General features: G+C 37.0%; 1 protein-coding gene across 3 annotated transcripts in view; it reads right to left on the bottom strand.

The window, feature by feature from the left end:
- The window catches only part of FSTL5 (follistatin like 5), a 786036-nt gene that overhangs the window by 287564 nt on the left and 485143 nt on the right, over positions 1–13329 (bottom strand). The gene's annotated exons all lie outside the window — the stretch shown is intronic.

The raw sequence follows: 13329 nt of genomic DNA on the forward strand, positions 1-13329 counted from the left end.
ATGGTACCCAACTCTTAAGAATATTGTGAAGATAAGATATGATATTTTAAAATACTTATGACTGCATCTAGCCTTTAGTAAATTCTGCATAGGCTGCAGCTACTATTACTAGTGAAGAGCTATCAAAGTGCTTGTAGGTTAAGATAGGCGTCATTTCACCCAGTTTATAAATATAACCTTGTGATCACTTTGAGAAAGGCACTGCTTATATAAAATCTCATTGGTTTAATTTTCATAGCTATTACTTAAGCATGAGAGAAAAAATCCCAGCCTCATGACCCATTAGGCTGCTTATGCTCTAGTTTTACTTTCACCTACAAACTAAGTACCCTTGAGGCTGAACTTATATATATGCATGTTAAAAAAAAAGAGGCTATGGAACATAATGATAATCACTCTTCTATTTATAAACAATTGTGAAGAATATCAATGAAATGTTGAAGTAATCAAGTATCTTTTCCCTGTATGATTTATTGGTATAAATATCATATGACTTGAGAACATTTGATATTGAGATCCAAATCCCTGAATGCATAAAATACTGAAGTTTCTTGCTGTCTTTAATATTTCTTTTAAAGTTTCAGTATGATTACTTATATATGGAATTCAGTGAGGTAATCTGGGATGAGAAATTGGATAGATATATGAAAGAGACAATCCCACATGAAGAGTTTGCTGTGAATCCTCATTTGTCAGTCCGAGTAAAGCAATCAGCTAATCAATACACATTTCCTGTATGTTAACAGTGTGTTCAGTGGCCTGTTAAAAAGCTATTACAGATTCAAGGAAAGAATGTTAACTCATGTTCATTCCCTCAGTTTATCTCTGGGAAACCCCAGGATGATAATGCAGGAGAAGTGAATCAGACAATGCATTATTTGCTCTGTCTTTAATAAAATGAAAAAAATTTCACCATTTTTTAATATTACGGCCAGGCAGACAGAGCTAAACAAATGAACTATTTATTCCACACAGTGAAAGAGAATGTGAGCATTTCCCACTGAAAAAGACTTTAGCATTGTTTGTCTAATGAAAACAATCCAGGTAAGAAAGACTGCTGTTAGTCATCATGCACTGCTATTACTGATAAAACTGAAACTGGGATCCAGAGCATTTGCTTTCACTACGAAGTTTTACAGAGTTAGAGCCTCTCTAAGATGTTACAGCAAATGGATGTGAAGGATGGGGAACTGAACTGTGGCTGTTCATTTTGGCAGCTCTTCACAGCATCTGAAGATTGGGCCTCAGCTATGGAAATCCAGAAACAAATTTAAACAATTCATCCAGAATTAATTAGACCATTGGAGATTGACCGAGCTAATCAAAACCACAGGATACTTTTGTTTACCCTGGAATACCAATTTATTCATTTTCAAATGGGAAAGCCTCAGGTTTAGTAAGTAGTGTCAGCTGAGAGCCTGGGAATATCCCTTGCAATGCACAGGTCAAAAAGTTTCTCAAGATTGATGAATAGAAAATTACAAAAAAGGGAGTTGGCTATTCCTATCCAGTCAAGCTCTAATCAGCTAATGAATTGCCCTTTTCAACTCTAAAGGCATTTCTGTGTAGAAAGCCTTTCTTTTTCTTGTCACTTTCAAGTTTATTGACAGATTCTTAGTTCTTGGTCTCCTTTTCCTTTTTTTATTCACACCACGCATATCACCATATGTTTGCAAGTAGACCATTAACTCAGGTAGGCTATAAAAGAGTTGAGCTATTAGAGCCTTCTTCAGATAAGCAAATGTTCCCATAGTTGTGGGCTTGGCAAACTACATCCATGAACCAAATCTGGCCCACCACCTGCTTTTATAAATAAAGTTGTATTAGAACCCAGCCATATCCATTCATTACTACTGTCTGTGCTATTGTCTATGGCTGATTTCTGCTATATAGGCAGAGTTAAGCAGTTGCTATAGAAAATTTATGGTATGCAAAGTCTAAAATATTTCTGCTGGCCTTTCATAGAAAGTCGCCTACTCAGCTGAAATGCTACTTTGATGGTTTTACTTTCCTTCAACATGCTTTACTTCTTTAAATGTGACCTGTTGGATTCTGCTCATTCCCTAGGTCAGAACAGCAGTGAGAACTAAAATATTGCCTGCCCTATCAGTAAACAAAGGATGCTGCAGCCATGAAGCCATTACATGAGGGCTGCCCAGACGGTACACCCTGAGGAAACTCAGGACGAGAAAGCACAGGATACTGGCCCCAGAGAGCTGAGGTGCATATCAAAGGAATGATTTCAGTGAGCTCAGACTCTTGCATCTTCCCATACATAGAAAAGCACTAAATTTCTTACCTTGAGATGTCTGGTTTTTGTTTACTTAACGGTAATCTTTTGATGTTCTGACTACCTGGTCTTTGTTGCAAAAACTCCTGTATATCCTGGCTCCTCCCTGACCTCTTCCAAGCAGTTCTCTCAGCTATCTCAGAGGCTGTCTCCTGGGCTGGAAGTCCCAAGAATGTCCGCCGAATAAAACATAACTCTCAACTTTTATGTTGTGCATTTTTTTCAGTAGGCGCTAAGCATAAAATAATTATGCAGAGAATACGTGAAAACTGTGCCCATTTGCAATGGGTGAGTTTGTAAAGTACCAATGTATTTTTTATCTTTGAGTCCTCTGTAAAAGACAGAAGGATGAGTTTCTATTATAACTCCAATAGTTGCTCCTTTTAGAGTCCAATGCAAAACGCAAATGTGAGTTAATTTTTTTCTTGTCCAAAGGCAATTTCTTAGTCCCTGATGATGGCGTCCTACTGGGTCTCCAAGTTTATAAACTTCCCCAAGTTTATCATGTAAAACAGTGATCATTTCTCCCCTCTTCTTCCAATCGAAATACTAATTCCCAGGGCACATTCTCAGCCAGAAGGAAAGCTATCTGATTTTCCCATGTAAGTCATTCACAGTACTAGTCCGTGAACAAACTTAATTGCCAAGACAGTATTTACATTTTAATAGGGAACATTTTAGTTCAATTGTATTTTAACCCAAAAGATGCTTAGCAGAAATGCTTTTGAGATGAAAATCTTCCCAGAAACACTTGTCAACATTGCTACCACTTTCTTTCTAAGAAATCTAGATCTGACTAGGACTGCCTTCCTGTTTTTCTCAGTTTGACTAACCTTTAGACAAAACCTGTCTGGATTATAAACCTATGACTTCCCTTTTCTTAAGAAAGTCGCAGTGTATATTCTTTCTCTGCCCCTTTGAGATATAAGTCTTCTCTCAGCTTGCTGCAGGTTTTATAATCCAGGAATGTCTTCCTCTAGGACCTAGGAGCTTTCCATTTGAAATGTAACCATCAGGGAAGATAGTACCCCAATTTCAGTCTCTGTGAGGATGTAGGAGTTTAAGTGCAATAAGTGCCAAATAGCAGGCAGACTTGTCCGAATCCCGTTGACTAACTTCATCTCCCTTCCCCCCATTGCCCTTCAGTACTTTCGCACTTGCTCATCTCAGTACCTAATAACTCTCCTGCCTTTTGTGTCAGTGGAGTTGAATTCAACCTCTCCCCGCATTGCCATAGTCTTGACTCCTATTACAAAATTCTTGATTAAAGTCTCCCTTGTCTTTTTAACTTGTTTGGTGCAGCTTTTCCCTGACAATCAAAAATCAGGTTTCTGTTTCTGAAAAATTACAAATATTTGCTTACCTTCACTCTTTCTCACTCATGCTTAAGAGAGAGAGAGTTTACAAATATTAATGGAAGAATGAGTAACACTTATTTATGATCTATAATTATAGAGAGGACAAGAATTGAAGAAAGATATAGATTGTGTCCTGGTTTATTTGTACCTCTCCCTAAAATAAAAATCCACAAATTTAACGATTTTTATAAACCTGTGATTTGTTGCCACACAATGATTGTTCCTGACCACTTATAAATAACTTGTCTGGTGCAGCTTTTCCCTGACAATCAAAAATCAGATTTCTGTTTCTGAAAAATTACTAATATTTGCTTACCTTCACTCTTTCTCACTCATGCTTAAGAGAGAGAGAGTTTACAAAGTATTAATGGAAGAATGAGTAACACTTATTTATGATCTATAATTATAGAGAGGACAAGAATTGAAGAAAGATATAGATTGTGTCCTGCTTTATTTGTACCTCTCCCTAAAATAAAAATCCACAAATTTAACGGTTTTTATAAACCTGTGATTTGTTGCCACACAATGATTGTTCCTGACCACTTATAAAGCTTGGAATACATCTTCTCTGCATATGAATGTAGTTTTAATTACTTTAAATATGTATGTCTCTTAGGATCTTCTAGGCATAATTTAAAATAATACCACTACCTCAAAACTGCAGATCTTTACAAATCCCATGTAAATGCAGTACAATTGGAAGCTCTCCAGCAAATTAAATGCCTAAGAACTCAGATTTAGGGTCATTTATCTTCATCATCAAAACAAAGAAGTGAACAATTTTACACTTAACTCAATAACTGTGAATGGATGTTTAGTACATTGATTGCTAAAATTAGTGTACTAGATTTAAATTATACATTTGAAAATTTTAAATTCTAGAGATATAAATGTCAGAACTGCCAAAGCACATTTGATTATTTGAGAAAAGGGGTACAGTACAATAAGTGCCAGAATTTACATTTTAAACCTTTTCTTTTTTCATGCAGAATTCTCAGTTTTTTATGTCAATTCAATAATGTTTCTCAATTCTGTGAAGATTTTACTAGCTACTATATCTTTATCTTGTTCATTTGAGCAAATTTTGTAAACAGTACTAAATATAATTACTTTTGAAAGAAACTGCTGAAGTAAACCTGAAAGGATTTTTAGTAATTCTTAAATAATAAAAGTCTAAACTATAGCATTATACAGAAAACAAGTAAAACAGATATTTCTGGTTAAGTAAATAAAACAGTGAGCTAAACACATATACTAATGAATTCCAGCATCTGACAGTATATATTTTTGTAATAAATTGTCAAATGTCCCTATTTTTACATTTAGTCTCAGTTTTGTATTTTTAATTTTGTATTATGAATTTGTAATAAAAGTACATAATTTTTATCAGATGACATTTGTTTACATTTTTAAATTATTATTTTTGAGAATAATTCTACTTATTTTAAATTCATGAAAAAAATTATAATTGGTTTTAATTACACATTTAACAGGGTGTTTCAATGTACGCTTATAAAATGTCATAGGAAAGCTTTTTAAGCTTTTTAACCTGTTTCATGTAGAATTAAGTCTATTTTAAGATATGATCAAACACTGTACTACATATAAAATTCTAAACAAGAGTAATTTTGTTTCAGCTGGGTACTATTTCGTGTACAATTAAAGGAAACTGAAGGATTAATGTCAAAAAAACCACTATAGCTTTTCACTACAAATAGAATTTTTTAACACAAATATATATTTTGGCAGGAAGCTAAATTGTAAAGTTTTACAGCACTGACATTGTTACAAAAAGAGTTCCTTTGGAAAGAAAGCAAAGGTGAAAAAGAATAGAAATATTCTTTTAGCTGATTTTCTTTTAGTCGGTATAGCTGATTCAATGGAAGAAATGTACAGAATAAAAGGCACCAAATAAAAGATACCAAAACCAGACAAAGACACTACACACATAGACACAAAATTACAGGTTAGTATCCCTGCTGGACAGAGATGCAAAAACCCTCAAGAAAATATTAAGAAACTGATGTCAACATACACTAAAAGGATCATACATCATGATCAAGAGGGATTTATTCCAGGGATGCAAGAATGGTTCAACATCTGCAAATCAGTCAATGTGATACACCACATTAACAAAGTAAAGAATAAAAATCATATAATCACCTCAATAAATGCAGAAAAAACATTCGGCAAAAATTTAACATTACTCTCAACAAAGTGGGGATAGAGGGAAAATACCTCAATATAATAAAGGTCCTATATAAAAAGCCTACATTTAATATCATACTCAGTGGTAAAAAGCTGAAAGCTTTTCCTTAAAGATCAGGAACAAGACAAGGATGCCCACTCTTGCCACTTGTATTCAACATAGTAGTGGAAGTCCAAGCCAGAGCGATCAGGAAAGAAAGAGAAATAAAAGTTATCCAATTTGGAAAGAAGGAAGAAAAATTGTCACTATTTGCAGATAACATAATATTATATATAGAAATCCCTAAAGAGTCCATTAAAAACTGTTAGAACTAATAAATTCAGTAAATTTGCAGAATACAAAATCAATATGCAAAAATCTGTTTCATTTCTATACACTTATAGTGAGCTAGAAGAAAAAGAAATTAAGAAAATCTACATTACAACTGCATCAAAAAGAACACAAAACCTAGGAATATATTTAGCCAAAGAAATGAAATAACTGCACACTGAAAATTATAAGACATTAATTAAAGATATTGAAGAAGACACAAATAAATGGAAAGATATTCCATGCTGATGGATTGGAAGAAATAACATTTTTAAAATGTCCTTACCCAAAGAAATCTACAGATTCAATGAAATCCCTATCAAGACACCAATGGCATTTTTCCAAGAAATAGAAAAAAACAATCCTAAAATTTGCATGTCACCACAAAGACCGCAAATAGTCACAGCAATATTGAAGAAGGAGGACAAATCTGGAGGCATCACATTCCCTGATTTCAAACTTTACTACAAAGCTTTAGTAACCAAGACAATATGGCATAGGTATAAAAACAGACATATAGCTCAAACAGAATAGAGAGCCCAGAAATAAACCAATGGATATACTGCCAATTAGTTTCTGACAAAAGAGACAAGAATATGAAATGGGGAAAGGACAGTCTCTTCAATAAACTGTGCTGGGAAAATTGGACAGCCACATGCAAAAGAATGAATCTGGACCACTATCTTCCACTATATGAAAAAATTAACTCAAAATGGATTAAAGTCTTGAATGTGAGACCTGAAACCATAAAATGCCTAGAAGAAAACATAGCCAATAAGCTCCTCCTTGACATATGTCTTGGTGACAATTTCTTGAATCTGGCACCAAAAACAAATGCAACAAAAGCACAAGTTAAAAAGTGGGACTATATCAAGCTAAAAAGCTTCTGGACCACAAAGGAAATCAACAACAAAGTGCAAAGGTACAGACTGAATGGGAAAATATTTGTAAATCATATATCTGATAAGGGGTTAATATCCAAAATATATAAAGAACTCTTACAACTCAGTACCAAAAACAATGATCTTTTAAAAACTGAGCAGAAGATCTGAATAGACATTTTTCTGAAGAATACTTATAGACAGTCAACACATATATAGAAAAGTGCTCTACATCATTAATCATCAGGGAAATGTAAACAAAAGCACAATGAGATACCATCTCATACCTATTAAAATGGCTACTGTAAAAAAGGCATATATATGTATATAAATATATATGTATAAACATGTTATATATACACATATACATATATAATATACATATAAATATGTGTTTAAATATATATATATCTAAACATACATATTTAGATATGCATATATGTATGAGTGTGTGTGTGTATATATATAGATATATATACAGAGATACAGAGAACATGGTGGTTGCTAGTGGCAGGGGTGGGTTGGGAGAAATGGGTGTACAGTTTTTGTGTTTCTTTTTAGTTTAAATAAATTTAATTTTAAAAATAAAAAAAAAAGAAAGTCAACAGGGAAAATATCTTCGGAGGAATCTTATAAACCCATTGGCTTCTTTACTCCATTGCTACCCTAGCCTTTGATGTAAATAATACTCAAAATAAAAAGTAATCCTTATCCTTTTATGTTTGCATCACTTCTCAGACAACAAAAAAAAATTCAAGACTCAACAACTAGTGCAGCATGGTCCAGCAGCATCTTTTGAACCACCTCAAGCCACAATGAGGGCATGGCCCTGCTGTCATATGGGTATGTCATCATTCCCACGGGCTCTGCTGTAGGCTTGTTGGATTGGGATACCTAAAGAAGTAGCTAACGACTAACTTAGGAGCTCAGGTCTGCAACTTAGCAGTTTATCTGGAAAAATGTAACAAGGGCAGTCAATATGCAGAAGGCACAAAGGGGGACTGTTAACATTGACAAAGAAACATTTCAGTGAAGACATGTCTCATTCTGTTTAATAGAGGAATGTGTCAGAGCTCATCCCTGGGAGAAACCTTCTGGACTTGAGCACCCAGTGTTGGCACTGTGCTTCTGGAGTTTCCATAGGAGTTAGACACCCACTGTCCCATCAGCAATCTCATGCCTCAGTGTCAGAGTTCTGCTTTTTAATCTCTGGTTTGACGCACTTGAGATATCTGTTTCAATTTAATATGAATAGATTTAAAGGCAACAAAACAAGATTATAGATAATGTGGGATACTTCATAAACATTTCAGCTTAGTAAATAGCTAACAACTCTAAATAGACATGCTTCTAATCAATTCAATAAAATGTTAAAAATACACCAATGGATATATGCTTATTTAATTGCTTATTATCAATAAAATAATAGCAGAGAGAGTTTAAAATTAGGTGAAAATATTTCATTAGTATTATTCTCGTCATGGAAATTTAATAAACCAATACTGGTTTTATTTTATTTTAAAATTTGGTCCTTAAGGAGTGTCATATCATATCTCTAAGTGCATATTTGCTAGTACTTCCTTTACTTAGAAGTAGTAATACAAATGAATTCACAGCACACAACATTTCCCAAGTACTTCTTAATTATCAATTTAATAATAAATAACTCAGACATTAAGCTCACCATTTTGTTAAAATAACAACTCAGGAGCACATTAAGATCCTTAACTAATTCCTCTTATGCTCATAAAAACAAAGCTCTATAATTAGCACAGTTAAATGGAAAGTGCTTTTATATAATCCATATTTGTTATTCACCAAAATTCTAATTTTGTAGTTTTAAGAAGCAGGGATTTGCTATATTATCATGAAAGCATAAACTTCCATGTAGTAATTTCCTCAGAAGTACAAATATTAAAATTCTAGAGAGACAAAAAAATAACAATAAGGTCATTTTCCCTCAAAATCATATTGCATAATCAGATTTTAATATGTTGCTAAGAAATGCTTACATAAATGTGCTTCTAAGAAAAAAAAAAAAAAAACAGAAGGGAGGTGTCAAAATGGTGCTGTAGGAAGATCCTAAACTTACCTTCTCCCAGGGACACAGTCTTCAAGTACAAATGGAATAATTCCCTTGGAAAGAGACTTGAAAACTGGATGAACAGAACCTCCACAACAAAGAATAAAAGGACAACACTGAGATGTATAATAGAGGCAGAGATACGGGCTAGCCAAGAAAAAGTCCACATCCCAGCTGCAGCAATCCACAGTTGAGAAGGATCTCAAAGGTATGAATTTTTTAATCTGGGGATCAAGAGATTTGAGCTCCACATCAGGCACCCCAACCCCTAGATCCTGCACAGGAGAGATGAGCCCCAAACAACTGCATGTGAAAACCAAAGAGGAATACACCCTGGAAAACCACAGAACTGTAGGGAATGAAAAAAAAAAAAAAAAAAAAACTCTTAAAGGGACTGTGTGCAGACTCACTCAAGCTGAAAACCAGCACAAATACACCAGAATAACAAGTGCATGGACCATAGGTGAAGGGAACCCATTTACAAATATTGAAGTGTCTTCCAGAGAGACTGGAAAGAGTTGGGATGCTCCCAATGGAGCAGTCGCTGGCAGGAGCCATTGATGTGAGGTCAGGTACCCTGTTAACACCGGCACTGGGAGGTGCAATATTGGAATTCTCCATCTAACCTGCTAGCACTAGTGGGCATGCCCGGCTAAGAGCCTCTGCAACTTGACCAGGCCTCACAGCCAACTGAGTGACAGCCACACCCACCATCGTCCCACAGCAGCCACGGTCCCACCGCGCAAGAGGGCACAAACAGTCCACATATGGGACAACCATTGAGTGCCTGGCCCGGGTGTACAGGGGAGATTGCACTTCTGAGCCACACAAGACACCTAAATAAGGCCACTCCTTCAAGACTGGGAGAGATAGCTGATATACCTTATACATAGAAAGAAACAAATTAAGCAAAATGAGGAGATAGAGGAATAAGTTCCAATCAAAAGGACCTATGGGGGGCACCTAAATGAGCAGAGTAAGCAATCTGCCTGATAATGAGTTCAAAGTGACAGTCATAAATATGCTAATCTAAATGTTAAACTTGGGAGAAGAATGGATGAACACAGTGAAAACTGTGACAAAGAGGTAGAAAATATAAGAAACTACCAAACAGAAGTTATAACTGAATGAAAAATAAACTGATGGGGTTCAACATCAGGCTGGATGAGGTAGAAGAAGGAATCAGTGATCTGGAATACAAAACAATGAATCTTACCCAGTTAGAGCAGCAAAATGAAAAATGAATTTAAAAAAGTAAAGATGCCTTAAGGGACATTTGGGACAACATCAAGTAAAATAACCTTGGCATGATAGGAGTCCCAGAAGGAGAAGAGAGGGAGAAAGGGCCAGAAAAGTTATTTGAAGAAATAGTGGCTGAAAATTTCCCTAATCTGGGAAAGGAAACAGATATCCAGGTCCAGGAAACCTGAGAACTCCTAATGAGATGAACCCCAAAAGACACACACCAAGACACATTGTAATTAAAATGGCAGGAGTTAAGGATAAAGAGAGAATGCTAAAAGCTGAAAGAGAGAAATAACTAGTTATGTACGAGGGAAACCCCATAAACATTTCAGCAGATTTTTTAGCACTACCTTTACTGGCCTGAAGGGAGTGAAGTGACAAACTGTTGAAAGGAAAAACTTCCAAACAAGGCTTCTCTACCCAACAATGTTATTATTCAGAATTGAAGGAGGGGTGAAGAGTTTCAGAGGTAGGCAAAAGATAAAGGAGTTCATCATCACAAAAATGGCTCTACAAGAAATATTAAAGACATTTTAAACTGAAAAGAAATGGCACTAATTATTCATAATAAAATATATGAAAGTAAAAATCTCACTGCAAAGGTAAATGTGTAATAAAGATAGTGGGGTGGGGGGCACCTTCAAGATGGCAGAGGAGTAAGACACATTCCCATACAGAGGATCAGTGCCGACCAGCACTCACCAGCCCGAGAGGTTTGTCTGCTCACCCGCCGGGGTGGGCGGGCACTGGGAGCTGAGGCTCCGGCTTTGGTCGGATCCCAGGGAGAGGACTGGGGTTAGCGGCATGAACACAGCCTGAAGGGGTTAGTGCGCCATGGCTGGCCGGGAGGGAGTCCAGAAAAAAGTCTGGACCTTCCTAAGAGGCAAGAGACCATTGTTTTGAGCTGTGCAAGGAGAGAGGATTCAGAGCACAGCCTAAATAAGCTCCAGAGATGGGCGTGAGCTGCTGCTATCTGTGTGACACCAGATACGGGCATGAAATGCTAAGGTTGCTGCTGCAGCCATCAAGAAGCCTGTATGCAAGCACAGGTCACTATCCACACCTCCCCTCCCAGGAGGCTGTGCAGCCCACCACTGCCAGGGAGAAAACATGGTGTGCCTCAGGCTGGTGCAAGGTCACACTGGCCTCTGCCGCCACAGGCTCCCCCCACAATCCGTACCCCACCCACCTCCCTGGCCTGAGTGAGTCAGAGCCCCCGAATCAACCACTCTTTTAACCCCATCCTGTCTGGGTGGGGAACAGATGCCATCAGGTGACTTAAACGTAGAGGCAGAGCCAAATCTAAAGCTGAACCCCAGGAGCTGTACAAACAAAAAAGAGAAAAGGAAATCTCTCCCAGCAGCCTCAGAGGAGCAGATTAAATTTCCACAATCAACTTGATATACCCTGTATCAGTGGAATACCTGAATAGATTCAAGCTGAAAACCAGCACAAATACACCAGAATAACAAGTGCATGGACCATAGGTGAAGGGAACCCATTTACAAATATTGAAGTGTCTTCCAGAGAGACTGGAAAGAGTTGGGATGCTCCCAATGGAGCAGTCGCTGGCAGGAGCCATTGATGTGAGGTCAGGTACCCTGTTAACACCGGCACTGGGAGGTGCAATATTGGAATTCTCCATCTAACCTGCTAGCACTAGTGGGCATGCCCGGCTAAGAGCCTCTGCAACTTGACCAGGCCTCACAGCCAACTGAGTGACAGCCACACCCACCATCGTCCCACAGCAGCCACGGTCGCACCGCGCAAGAGGGCACAAACAGCCCACATATGGGACAACCATTGAGTGCCTGGCCCGGGTGTACAGGGGAGATTGCACTTCTGAGCCACACAAGACACCTAAATAAGGCCACTCCTTCAAGACTGGGAGAGATAGCTGATATACCTTATACATAGAAAGAAACAAATTAAGCAAAATGAGGAGATAGAGGAATAAGTTCCAATCAAAAGGACCTATGGGGGGCACCTAAATGAGCAGAGTAAGCAATCTGCCTGATAATGAGTTCAAAGTGACAGTCATAAATATGCTAATCTAAATGTTAAACTTGGGAGAAGAATGGATGAACACAGTGAAAACTGTGACAAAGAGGTAGAAAATATAAGAAACTACCAAACAGAAGTTATAACTGAATGAAAAATAAACTGATGGGGTTCAACATCAGGCTGGATGAGGTAGAAGAAGGAATCAGTGATCTGGAATACAAAACAATGAATCTTACCCAGTTAGAGCAGCAAAATGAAAAATGAATTTAAAAAAGTAAAGATGCCTTAAGGGACACTTGGGACAACATCAAGTAAAATAACCTTGGCATGATAGGAGTCCCAGAAGGAGAAGAGAGGGAGAAAGGGCCAGAAAAGTTATTTGAAGAAATAGTGGCTGAAAATTTCCCTAATCTGGGAAAGGAAACAGATATCCAGGTCCAGGAAACCTGAGAACTCCTAATGAGATGAACCCCAAAAGACACACACCAAGACACATTGTAATTAAAATGGCAGGAGTTAAGGATAAAGAGAGAATGCTAAAAGCTGAAAGAGAGAAATAACTAGTTATGTACGAGGGAAACCCCATAAACATTTCAGCAGATTTTTTAGCACTACCTTTACTGGCCTGAAGGGAGTGAAGTGACAAACTGTTGAAAGGAAAAACTTCCAAACAAGGCTTCTCTACCCAACAATGTTATTATTCAGAATTGAAGGAGGGGTGAAGAGTTTCAGAGGTAGGCAAAAGATAAAGGAGTTCATCATCACAAAAATGGCTCTACAAGAAATATTAAAGACATTTTAAACTGAAAAGAAATGGCACTAATTATTCATAATAAAATATATGAAAGTAAAAATCTCACTGCAAAGGTAAATGTGTAATAAAGATAGTGGGGTGGGGGGCACCTTCAAGATGGCAGAGGAGTAAGACATGGAGATCACCTTCCTCCCCA

The sequence above is a fragment of the Physeter macrocephalus genome, chromosome 7, assembly GCF_002837175.3.
Source record: "Physeter macrocephalus isolate SW-GA chromosome 7, ASM283717v5, whole genome shotgun sequence".
In the NCBI taxonomy this organism is placed as follows: Eukaryota; Metazoa; Chordata; class Mammalia; order Artiodactyla; family Physeteridae; genus Physeter; species Physeter macrocephalus.